This window comes from Phyllostomus hastatus, unplaced genomic scaffold (genome assembly GCF_019186645.2).
Source record: "Phyllostomus hastatus isolate PE091 unplaced genomic scaffold, TTU_PhHast_1.1 phas_contig_86, whole genome shotgun sequence".
Lineage (NCBI taxonomy): Eukaryota > Metazoa > Chordata > Mammalia > Chiroptera > Phyllostomidae > Phyllostomus > Phyllostomus hastatus.
Window position 1 is genome coordinate 96,128,299 of NW_025333977.1, and position 12,739 is coordinate 96,141,037.

General features: G+C 44.8%; 1 pseudogene; it reads left to right on the plus strand.

Annotated features, from left to right (window-relative positions):
- Nucleotides 1-1,410: 1,410 nt before the first annotated feature.
- LOC123827667 lies at nt 1,411-1,651 on the plus strand (annotated as a pseudogene).
- Nucleotides 1,652-12,739: the final 11,088 nt, after the last annotated feature.

Consider the following 12,739-nt stretch of genomic DNA (forward strand, 5'->3'; position numbering starts at 1 on the left):
GGGAAATAAAGCCTCAAAACCTCTGGCTGTAAAAATCTGTGGGGGATTATAGTGGCAGAAGAAACACCCAGCCTCACAGAGAGTTTGTTGGAGAGACCTACAGGGCCCTAGAACATACAAAACCACCCACCCAGGAATCAACACCAGAAGGGCCCAGTTTGCTTGTGGGGTAGCAGGGGAAGTGATTGAAAGTTGACAGAGAGCTGAGCAAGCAGCATTGTTCCCTCTCAGACCTCTCTCCCACATTAAGCACCACCATGTAGTGACATGTGTTGCCCTGCCCCAGCAAATACCTAAGGCCCCGCCCCTTATTCCATAACACGTGTGTAGAGACAAAAAATATGGCCTTAATGAGTGAACAGATCAAACCTCCAAAAATAGAACTAAGCGATGAAGAGATAGCCAACATATCAGATGCAGAGTTCAAAACACTGGTAATCAAGTTGCTTACAAAAATGATTGAGTATGGTTGCAAAATGGAGAAAAAGGTGAAGGCTATGCAAAGTAAAATGAAGAGAAATGTACAAAGAACCAACAGTGAAGTAATGGAAACTGGGACTCAAATCAACAATTTGGAGCAGAAGGAAGAAGTAAACATTCAATCAGAACAGAATGAAGAAACAAGAGTTCAAAACAACGAGGAGAGGCTTAGGAACATCCAGGATAATTTTAAATGTTCCCACATCAGAATCATAGTGGTACCAGAAGGAGAAGAGGAAGAGCAAGAAATTGAAAACTCATTTGAACAAATAATGAAGGAGAACTTCCCCAATCTGGCAAAGGAAATAGACTTCCACAAAGTCCAGGAAGCTCAGAGAGTCCCAAAGAAATTGGACCCGAGGAAGCACACACCAAGGCACATCAAAATTGCATTACCCTATTAAGGATAAGGAGAGAATCTTAAAAGCAGCAAGAGAAAAGGAGACAGTTACCTACAAAGGGGTGCCCATAAGACTATCAGCTGATTTCTCAAAAGAAACCTTGCAGGCAACAAGGGGCTGGACAGAAATATTCAAAGTCATGAAAGGCAAGGACCTACATCCAAGATTACTCTATCCAGCAAAGCTATCATTTAGAATGGAAGGGCAGATAAAGTGCTTCCCAGATAAGGTCAAGTTAAAGGAGTTCATCATCACCCAGCCCTTATTCTGTGAAGTGTTAAAGGGACATGTCTAAGAAGAAGATCAAAACTATGAATGATAAAATGACAACAAACTCACAACTATCAACAACTGAACCTAAAACAAAAACAAAAATGAACTAAGCAAACAACTAGAACAGGAACAGAATCACAGAAATGGAGATCATATGGAAGGTAATCAGTGGGCAGGAGGAGGTGGAGAATGGGGGAAGAAGAAGCATAAATGGTAGGTACAAAATAGACAGGAGGAAATTAAGAATAGTATAGAAAATACTATACTTTTGGGGATAACTTCTATAGTTTGTTACTAGAGAAGTTTCTCTGAACAAGCAGAGCACCTGAAACTACAAGGAGGAGGTGCAGTGTTTTCTCCTAAGGATGAAGCCGGCTTTTGGTGTTGCTTAGTGTTGCTTTTGGTGTTGCTTAGATATTGTGACTGCCAACATCTACTGATGATCCTTCTTCTCTTCCTTTGGAAGAGGAAGAGGGAGAGAATGCAGTCTGAGTGGTTAAAAAAAAAGAATAGTATAGGTAATGCAGAAGCCATGGACATGAACTAAGGTGGGGGAATGCTAGTGAGAGGGGGTTGCAGGGCAGAGGCAAATAAAGGGGAGAAGAAATGGGGCAACTGTAATATCATAAGCAATAAAACATATTTAAAAAAACAAAGAATGCAATTAAAATACAGGCAGAGAATCTCAATGGACATTTCTCCAAAGAGAACATACAGATGGCCAATAGGCATATGAAAGGATGCTCACCATCACTTAATCATCATGGAAATCCAAATTAAAACCACAGTGAGATATCTCCTCGAGTGTATCAGACTGGCTATCATCAATACATCAACAAACAAGTGTTGGGTAGGATGTGGAGCACAGGAAACCCTCATGTATTGTTTGTAAGAATGTGGATTGATGCAGCTACTGTGGGAAACAATGTGGTGGTTCCTTTAAAAACTAAAAATAGACCCAGCTGTTGCATTTCTGGGATAAATCCAAAACATTAATTTCAAAAGATATCTGCACCTCTGTGTTCATTGCAGTATTATTTACATTAGCCAAACTATGGAAGCAACATGTGTCCAATGATAGAATCTGGATAAAGAATACGTAGTACATATAAACAATGGAGTGTTAGTCACAAACAAGGATGAAGTCTTTCTGTTTGCAACAACATTGATGGTATTATGCTAAATGAAATTAGAATGACAAATATATGATTTCACTTATATATGGAATCTAATAAAATAAATAAACAATAAATCAGAAAGACTCATAGTTTTATGGTAGTCAGATGAGAGGGGTGTTGGAGGGATGGGTGAAAATGGTGAAAGGAATTAAGTACAAATTGCAAGTTATAAAAATAGTCACGGAGATTTAGAGTATAGCATAAGAAATATAGTCAATAATATTGTAACAACTATGTATGGTGTTAGATGGGTAACAGACTAATCAGGGAGATCACTTCTTAAGGTATAGACATGGCTAAAGTATGTTGTACACCTGAAAGTATTGTAATATATTGTATGTCAACTGCAACGGAAACATAAATGTTTTTTAAAGGTTTCCAAGGGCTGGTGAGACAAAGGAAATGTGACAGAGACTGTTAGTGGGTATAGGATTTCTCTGGGGGTGTGGCATGATGAAGGGATGGAAGTTCTAAAATCGTGATGATGGTTGCACAACTCTAAATATATTAAAAACTGTTGACGTACCTATTTCAAATGATTGATTAATAGTATGTAAAGTATATCTCAATAAAGTTGTTAAAAAACCACCAAGGTATGACTTTTTACTCCTCAGATTGGCAAAATTAATGCAAGTTAGGGGACAGTCTCTCTCATGTATTGTTGATAGAAGTGTAAATAGTGCCAGCTGTTTTTGAAGAGCATTTTGGCAATTTCTACCAGAATTTAAAAAGCATATACCCTTTGACCTTGCTTCCATTTCCGAGTCTATGGCAGCAATTTTTAACATTTTTCACCTCATGGCACATATAAATTGATTACTAAAATTCTGCAGCACACCAAAAAATATAATTTTTGACAATCTGACAAAAAACAGGTATGATTTTGATTCATTCACACCAGACAGCTGTTATTGCATTGTGTTGTCATTTTTTAAATTTGACAGTCTAAGGGAAAAAAGGTGAGTGCTCCTGACTAAATAGTCAGGTATTGCATGTTTTTAAAATTCTTGTGGCACACTGGTGTGCATAGCAGTTGAAAATTGCTCATCTGTGGAAATACTCAATAGTACACTAAGTTGTTTGCTGGAGCATTATAAGAACAAAGAAATTGGACACAGCTCTGGCTGGTATGACTCAGTTGGTTGCAGTGTCTCCCATAACCAAACTTTGTGGATTTGATTCCCAGTCAGGGTACATAACCTAGGTTACAGATTTGACTCCTGGTCTGAGCATATATACTCACTAGTTTGGATGCATTTGGAGGCAACCAATCGATGCTTCTCTTTTGCATTGGTGTTTCTCTATTTCCCATCCTGTCTCTCTAGAAGCAATATCCTTGGGTGAGGATTTAAATTTTAAATAAATAAATAAATAAATAAATAGTTTTAAAAAAGAAACTGGACACAAAAACATTGTCAGAGAATGCAATCATGCAATGGAGCAAAACACAGCCATTAAAAAGAACATGATAGATTAGACTCTATTGACGTGGAAAGACCCATAGATACCTGTTTTAGGTAGAAGAAATTTGCAAGGCACAAAATAGTGGGCAGAGTGTGATTCTCTTTTTATCATTAAAAATTCTGGTATATCAAAGTGTTCTGGAATGAAATGCAAAGAGTGGTCCTTGACTGTGAAAGGGACTGCTAAGGAAAAGAAGATTTTAGTTTTTATTTTATCTTTTGGAACTGTTCGAATTTTCTAAACATGTGCTTATGTTAACTTTCTTTTTACACTGTGGCTGGAATTATCTGCATGGTGGCATTACAAACCATTTTCATTTTCTTTATGCTTTTCTATATTGAAAAAGAAAACCTTTTAAAATTTCCTTTATTCCAGAAGAATGAGATGATTCTGTGTGTATGTTATACTATGGTTCCCTAAGAGGACCTATATAGAGCCCATACCCTCCCTCTTTGGGCCTGGGTTTCTCATCCTCAGGAAAAAGCAGTAGAATGGGCTGGGGTGTTTGCTGGCTTTCATAGCCAGAGGCCAACATTTTACTGTTTGCCTGAATGTTTCTCTAGAGGCAGTTCTCACCTCTACCCAACTCTTCCTTGTCCTGCTAATCTGGTGCAAAGCCAGCTCATATTGGGCAGGGAGTGGGGTTTGAGGGTCTGGATGAGGAGACAGGAACAGGGTCTACTCCTTAGAAACAGCAAAGTGCACATGCAGTGAATTGTCCCAGAGGGTGCTTTGTGAGTGCGGAAGCAGCTGGCTAAAGCCTACTTTCTAAGTAGGGCTGCGGGGGTCTTGAAGACTGGTGCCGGGTGGACCCAGGCCCTGATACCAACTGAATCCTGGAGCCACATACATGTGTGTCTGGGAGTTGGTTGGGGGCACCTGTGTCCGTGCTTCCACATGTGTTTTGATTTACAGGTCTGTGTTGCATGTATGTGAAAAGCAGCTTTAGTATTAAGCTCCAGGGACCTCACATATTCCCTTTCCAAGGCTCTGCCTTCAATTTGTATTTAGTTTTAATCTTCTGATTTGGAAAAACTCCCCCTCCCCACTGAGTAAACATCAGGCCAAACCTGCTCCTGATATATTTATATCATGCTGTCACATGTTTATCATGTCCATGTATGCCTGCCTCCCTCCTTTCTCTCCTCTTCCTTCCTTTCTTCTTTCCATATTTGCGTTTTAGGAACTCAGGAACTTCCCTTTCTGGAAAAGAGGCACAATAATGGGGAAGACACTCAGTTCCAAAGAGGTTCAGGGATCCACACGAGCATATTGTGGGGCATCCGACCTTGAACCTGGGACAATCAGGAAAAATACTGGAAGAATTGAAGAATTGGCAGGGGTGGCCAGACCTGAATGGATGTGGTGGAAAATACTGTGGGTGCATGACTATCTGTATCTGTGTGCACCTGTACCTGTCTTGCATTTGTGTGTGTGTCTGGGTGTGATGACGTGGGTGTGTGCCTGTGGCTGTGGGTTATTTTTGTCTCTCTCCATGGTTGCAGCTGAGGGAAAATCCAAGGGCATGTGTGCTATTGGCCTCCAGTGGCAGAGGCCAGGCAGTGCTGTGGGCTAACGAGGAATTCATTAGCTATGGAATTCCCTCTGGGCCAGTCCTCCGAGTGGAGCAAAATGCTAAGAGCCCAGAGGTGGGAGTGATGATTTCATCCGTCCCAGGGGATCCAAACATCCCCAGTGGTCTTGGGAGGCCCTGCCAACCTCTTCTAAGGCTGAGGCTGAGTGCTCTAACACTTGCAACAATTTCTCATCCTTTGGATACCACCTGGTCACAGGCTGGATTAGTTTTTTGATTTGGGGTATGGTATGAATGGTAGGCAAAAGTGGCCAAGCCTGAATATCAGGTTTCCACGGTGACGGGTCCTCTGAGTGCTCTATGTCAATAAGATGTTTGCAGGCAGTACTGAGTACAGGGTCAGTTTTGAAGCCCAATTCACTTCTGTTACGGAGTTGGCTCAGGAAGGGCTGTTGAAATATCCAAGGTCACCTAAAACACTAGGGTTTATTCTCTACTTACTCTCTGCTCCCCAGATTTACTTGCCACAGTTTTCCACCTTGCTTTGTGTCCCCTAATGAAGTTGACCCCTGTGGACACCATTACCTGGGCTTGCTTGGTATCGCTCCCAGGCTGGCTTCTACCTATGGGAGGTGCCAGTGGGATTAGAAAGCACGAGGAGAGAAAAAGTTGGGATATTTTCCCCACCTACCCCCATTTTTGGCAGTGGCTGTGTTTCTCTGTAGCCACTGCTCTTCTCAGGGGACCCCTGACCCATAGCTGCAGCTCTCCCTGGTTCCAGGAAACCACACTTCCCCTCCTCCCTTCACGTTTAGTGGGTGGTCTCCCACTACTGCCAGGCCAGGTAATGCACCATCATCTGTTGATTCCCTTAACCTCTACGCAAACCTTGGGTAAATTGTCTTTTTATGTAACTGTTTTCAGTAAACCCTACCAAATGGGTCCTCCTGCTAGAACCCAGTGAAGTTTCCCATGTGGTAAGAAGAAAATACACAGCTCCTTTTTCTGCTTCTTGATCACAAGCTCCTTCTGACCTCAAGACCTTTGCACTTGCAGTTTTTTCTGCTTATTTAAAAGTCATCTATTCATCAGTAAGATAATGTGAGAGCCAAGCAGGATAATGCGTGCCAAGAGAGTTGGAAGCAGGCCTTGGGTCAGCACAGCTGCCCTAGGCCACAGAAGACTGCCTGATAGATTGTTGCAAGAAAAGAATGACTTGGCTGCTGCTGTATCGCTGTACCAAGAAGGAGGAGCAAAAGTTCTTAAAAAATAAAACATACCTAGGCTTGCAATTTGTCTTTCTCACATTCTGCTTTAAAGCTGGCTCAATATATACAGCCTGAGTTCACCAATAAACAGTTCCCTCCTCTGCATCCCTGAGAAGGGACTCCACCTCACCCCACTTTGACTCTCTCTCTTTATTTCTCAGTCCCCCGTCCCCTTCCCTCGGGACCTGACCGATCCAGCTGCTCCAGCCGCAGTGGGCAACAAAACACATTTTATGTATTTAGCAGTGTTTGTCACTCACTAAGTATTTAACAAATACTAGTTAATGTTGTTATTGTTGCTGTTAAATATGTATAAAATTGCTAGGTACCAGAATGGACACCGTTTACTTGAAGATCATGGTTTTAATACTGTGTCAGTTTAACTAATATTGAAATATTGCATCTGTGCCAATTATTATTCATTTTTGGTGCATTTCTACAGTTAATGTTGTCCTTTGCATGCCTGTATTTTTCAGAAGAAGAGTTATGGTTTGGGGGGTTTCTGATTCATTTTAAGTTCAATTATACCCTAAGATTGCATAAAAGGGGGAAATAATGACTACACAGTATCTTGTTTTATTGCAATGACATTTAAAAATAACACACAAGGTCTGTCCAGAAGGGGACTGATGCCTCAGTCCCCTTCAAAGTAGACACCTTGGGACCTCACACAGTTGTCCCAGTCACCTGCCCTGTTATATTTTCTTGAATCTTAACGGTCTGAAATCTCTTCCCTTTCAAAGGTGATTTTAGTTTGGGGAAAAGCCAGAAGTCACAGGGTGCCAAATCTGGGCCATAGAGGGGCTGAGTCACCTGGGTGATTTGATGTTTCTCTAAAAAACTCTGCATGAGCCATCACATTGGTCTGATGAAGCTGCCAGTCACCAGTTGCCCATAGCTGCAGCCTTCTGAGTCATTCGAACAGTTTCTGCAGAGGAGTGTTCAAGCTTAACACAAAATTTGATGCAGATTTATTGCTCTACTGACTCTCATTTTGAATGCAATGGCCGCACAGTACACATACTCACTCAACTGCATCTACTGCCCTCCCTGACTAGTACAGTGAGGTTGTCATTGTTCACTCATGTGCATTACAGTCTACTCACCTTAGCTACCAGGTTACATCATAGTCACACAAACTGTTCTTGTTATAGTAACAATGACATGACCTTCTCTGGACAGACCTTGTATACATGAATTTTAAAATAAATTAAATTTAACTAAATAAGATATACATAATTAAAAAATTAAAACAATTATCTCTTCAAAGGGCCTTCCTGACCACTGTCTAAATCAGGGGGCCCCATCGTGCCCTCTCACCATCTCACCTTGTGCCTATCACAGCACTTACCACATTTTGTAACTATGATCGTTTCCTAGTTTAATGTTTGTTTCTCCCACTAAACTGTGACTTGACAAAGGATTTTGGATCTGGCCTGCTGAGTTCACTGCCTATGTCCCAGTGGAGTCAGTGAGCAGACATGCTAGGATTCTATAACAAAGAGGCCCCAAACACACGACCTGAATAAAACGGTTTATTTCTCCCAAGGTGATACTGTTGTAATGGGGGATGCCCTCTCACTGTCCCCCAAATGGGGGGAGGGGTTGGGGAACACCAAACACAGCGCATTAGCAGCAGGCACATTGCAGCTGCCTAACCTGCATATGTCACCCTTGCTATGGAACAGACCCGGTGGGGGTGTGGTGAATGATATACTATTACCGAATGGACTCCCTTGTGCTCCAGGAATCCCCCACACTCAGCACTAGGTTCACCTTGCTTTCCGCAAGGGAAAGATGCCTCTCAATGCCAGAGATTGGTGAAAAGGAATGGAATTATTTAAAATTTATACAGACTGAGAGTAATGACTTAATGTCTTCATTAAAATACTGAAGTCCTTTAGGATACCCACAGATGCATACAGTCCTTCCTTCTCCCTCTGCCCAGTCCAGGGTACCATATCTCAGGTAAAGAAATAGAAGTCCATAGCTCAGGTTCCTGGCACCATCAGCTGTGTTGCTGCCATGATCTCCAGTTAATCCAAAAACACGTGGCACCTTCTTATGGTCCACCAGAAACAGTCCTTTCACCCCTTTTCTTCCCAGCAAGGTCTCTCCTGCTTCCTAAGCTACATGGCAAAAGGGAGCACCCCAAAGCCACATGGTCCTGACCATGTGGCTTTGCCAAAGCCACATAGTCTCCCCTTCCATGGCTGCCACACCTGGGTTTAAATCCCAGCACCAAGCTTCCTCTGCAGCCCCATTTCTGACTCCTCCCACAATCAGTTACACCTGCCAGCATTCGCATATTCTTCCAGCTTTACTGGGCTGCCATAGTTAGTCCAGGTAGGCATGGCCCCATGGCGTCGAGTCAGTCATCTCCAAGCTCTCACTCAGATGCAGTAACCAGAGAGAGTTGCCTCCCAGTTACATCCTGGGTTGAAGTCATTCCCATCCTCCCAGCTCAAAGTATGGCCACAACTATCTAACATATCCATGAAACTAGTTAAAGGTTATAGATATGTTAAATGACCATGCCAGAGGGTAGCTGCAAATCTGTTGCTATGCAAAGTAGCTCTCAATGGCCCTGCTCAACCTGTCCCATCCCCCAGCTCAGACTTGTGGGGGTGAGGACATCCTATATATATTTTTCTAATATTTCCTGGACACCCTGAGTTGTGGACCCCATTACAGATCCTTATTTGGGGACCCCTGGCTGCACTCTTATCACTATGGAAATCAGGGCAACAACACAGGATTCTGGGGGAAGCCTTTAAATAGGAGGGTGTGAAGAAATGCAGCCCTCCTTGGATCTCCCTTTTTTTCTGGCAGGCCACTTGGGGGCTAGAGTTCCTGGGCTGCAGGCCTGCATAGTCCTAGAATGTTCCCAGGGCTGCACCCTAAGCACTCCAAGGCCTGCCAGGAACACAGTGGGCACTAGGCTGGTAAGAGGAGAGGGGAAGAGACTCTGGCCAGTGGGCGCAGGGAGCATGGCTGGGCAGCAAGCCCTGCACCCCTCCCCTGCATGGGAAGCCTCAGTGGCATTTTCTCACCTGCCACCTCCCTCCTACAGGGCAGGCCTGTCAGTGACAGTTTTCTACCACTTGTTGCTGCTCTACCTGCTCCAGCCTGGGCAGGCTGAGTGGACTGGTCAGTGACAGTCCTGAAAGTACTGCAACAGGAAGAGATGTGAAAGGGGAGGAGTCCCAGGCCAATGGATGTGGAGCATTGCAAAGCTGGGTGAAAGCCCTACACCCTCCCCCCCGCCCCACACACACATGATGTCTCAGCAGCGACTGGAACTGTGCTGCATGGGACACACTGGGGGGCAGCAGCCAGAGGTAGAGGACAGCACACCACAAACAGGACGCCTGGATGAACAGACTCTGAAAGATGCCTGAAGCCAGACAATGACTGGAAACCAGCTAAGCCACTACATTTCTTAAAAGATGATACTTTCGGGTGGAAGAAGAGGTTTCTGGAGCAAACTTGAACTGAGCCAGCAGATGGTGGCAGGGTGATTCTCTTTGGGCATCTTAGAGGAAATGGGCTTGAGTCAGAAACCTGCCATTATTTCAAACTGTAGAGACTTTGAATAGAAGATTCCTTTCCTTTCCACTGAACTCTGCCTCCAGAGTTTTTGCATGTTGGCAATGAGTAGTAGGACCCTATTGGTTGTTCAGCAACAGTGTGGGTCGGTGGTCCAAGTTGTCTTGGTGGTTTGAAGGTGTTTCCAAACCCCTGGGGCTCTCTAAAACACCTTCCTCCTCAGCCACACCAGACACAACTTAAAATATCCTTTTACCCAGAGCACTCCTACTCTCTTTGGTCTCAGCTTCCTGATCCAGCCTGCCCCAGACTCTGGCTCTCCCAACAAGAGCCTCATTTGTTTGCTTTCCCAAACCACAGGGCAAGTTTCCTGAGATAATCTTGACCTCTCACAATGATACGGGGCCAATGTAGGCACTTTCTTGTTTATGATTGTCATTAAATATTACTTTTTCCTTTCTGTGGCTATAGTTTACATCTGGCCACATTCCTGACCTTTAGGCAAACTAAATCTGTGCCTCAGTTTCTTCATCTGTTGTTGGGAACTGCCCTGACTGGTATCAGAAGCTGAAACCCCCGCCTAGCTAAGGCTAAGAGAATGCCCTTGGAACCGTAAGCCAGCAAGGAGACAAAAGCTTATCTCCCTGGCAGGAATGCTGCTTCTGCTGCTTTATTCATGACTGAACCCCAAAGCTTGGTCGGTTAGCCAAAGACGGGTAAGATTCCCCACAGGGGGAACGACCTAAGACAGGCACGATCACTTTGGGAGGCCCCCCCCAAAAGAAGGACTTGGGGGGGCTGCAGCAAAAGGGGGTGATGGACCCTAGCTCCTCGGCTTTGACATAGCCTGAGTTCTCAGCATCTGGGAAAAAAACCTCCTTGTCTCTCAGTTGCCTTAGTTCCCTTGCCCCACCTAAGCCTGAAACAATGACAGGGTGGTGCAGCTCTGTACTGAGAAGTGCAGATTCCCCGGGGTGATCAGGCCTAAGAAAGAACATGTAAATTACTGTGAAACCTTCTTTGTTTAGAATGCTCTCAGTTGAATGAGAAGGGTCTTAGGAGGGAGTTATTTTGTTCCTCAGTCTTACAGCTCTTTGACCCCCAACTCAATAGACTGGCAGAGTTCTTTGTTTTCTATGGTTCCTTACTTCCCCGAATGAGTACTGTACTTTACCTGAATTATTATGCAAAATGAGCCCAATAAAAGCAGGTATGGACGGTAAATCAGCGTGCTCCCCACTAGGGGGGGTGGCCATTTCGTCCCTACTTCCCCACAGAAACTAGTTTGTCTCTGTGCATGTGTGTTTTTTCTCGTGTGTTTATCGTCGAGCCATCCACAGCGTTCCGTGGTCACTGCTGACCGGTGACCCACGCGCAACAATCTGTAAAATGGGGAGAATCGTGGTTTGTTTCCTAGGGTGTGCCCTAAGGATTGAAAGAACATAAAGCTTTTAGAATTGAGCCTAACACATGCTATGTATGCTTTAAACAATTATCAGCATTACTATCTCTTCCAATTCTGTCAACTTCCCCATGAGATAGATGGGCAGGCATCATCTCATTTGCAGATGCAGAAAGGAAGGACCAGATAGCTAAAACAAGTTGCCAAGGCCACTGGGCTGGTTGGTGGGGGAATATGGGTTGCATCCACACCTGAACCTCAGTTTCCTCATGATAAAATTGGGGTGTGATAGCCCCAATTTTAACCCCCTTATAGGATTATGTTGTGAGAATCCAATGTCATCACACAATCAAGTGACCCTGTCACCCCAACACCCTCATGCAGCCACCAGGGATCCCAGCTGCTCTGCTCCTGGCAGCCCTAGGGTCAGCTGCTTCTTTGGTTGGCAGGGACAGATAAGCCCACAGAGAGGCTATTGTCCCTGGCCTTTGGGGCTCTATTGTTGGGGCCTCTGCCCAGGGTCCAGCCCCAAGAAACTATCAGCTGCCACTGAGTAGTCCTGGCTTCCTACAGTGAGGAGGGGGGACGAGGGACTGTACCTTGAGGACTGAATCATCAACAGGTTCTGTTGATGAAACAGCTGAGACTCAGAGCCTATGTGACTTATGTGGGTAATGCTTATGTAAAGTCAGAGACGCCAAAGATGGGGCTGGGGGCTTTATTCCGGTAGGGGGCACATGTGACCTCAAGTCAGAGAGGTGACGGATCTCCAGCCCCAGCACACAGCCCCACCCTCCCATTTTACTCGCGGAAGCAGCGACCCCAGTGCACTGACGTTAGCCCAAGGTCACACAGCGACTCCATCTCAACGTCAGCGCCGGGAATCTCAGCGTGAAGAACTCCTAGGTTCTCTTGCCTTGTGAGATTGCAGAAATGGGGAGCGGCCAAGTACTAGGTTTCAAATGGCCCCTCCCCTGGGGCGGGCGAAGGAGCAAGCAGGTCCAACCCTGTGACGCACGGCGATAAAAACTCACTGGGGTTGTCCCCGCCTCCCCCCCCGCCTCAAAGGGCGTGTCTTTACGCTCAAGGCACGAATCCACTGGGTATTTGCTTGAGGAAGGCGGGACTTGGCGCTTGATGGGCGTTGAGGGCGTGGCCTCCTTCCTGTGGTAGTCCTCTGCGTAGGGCTC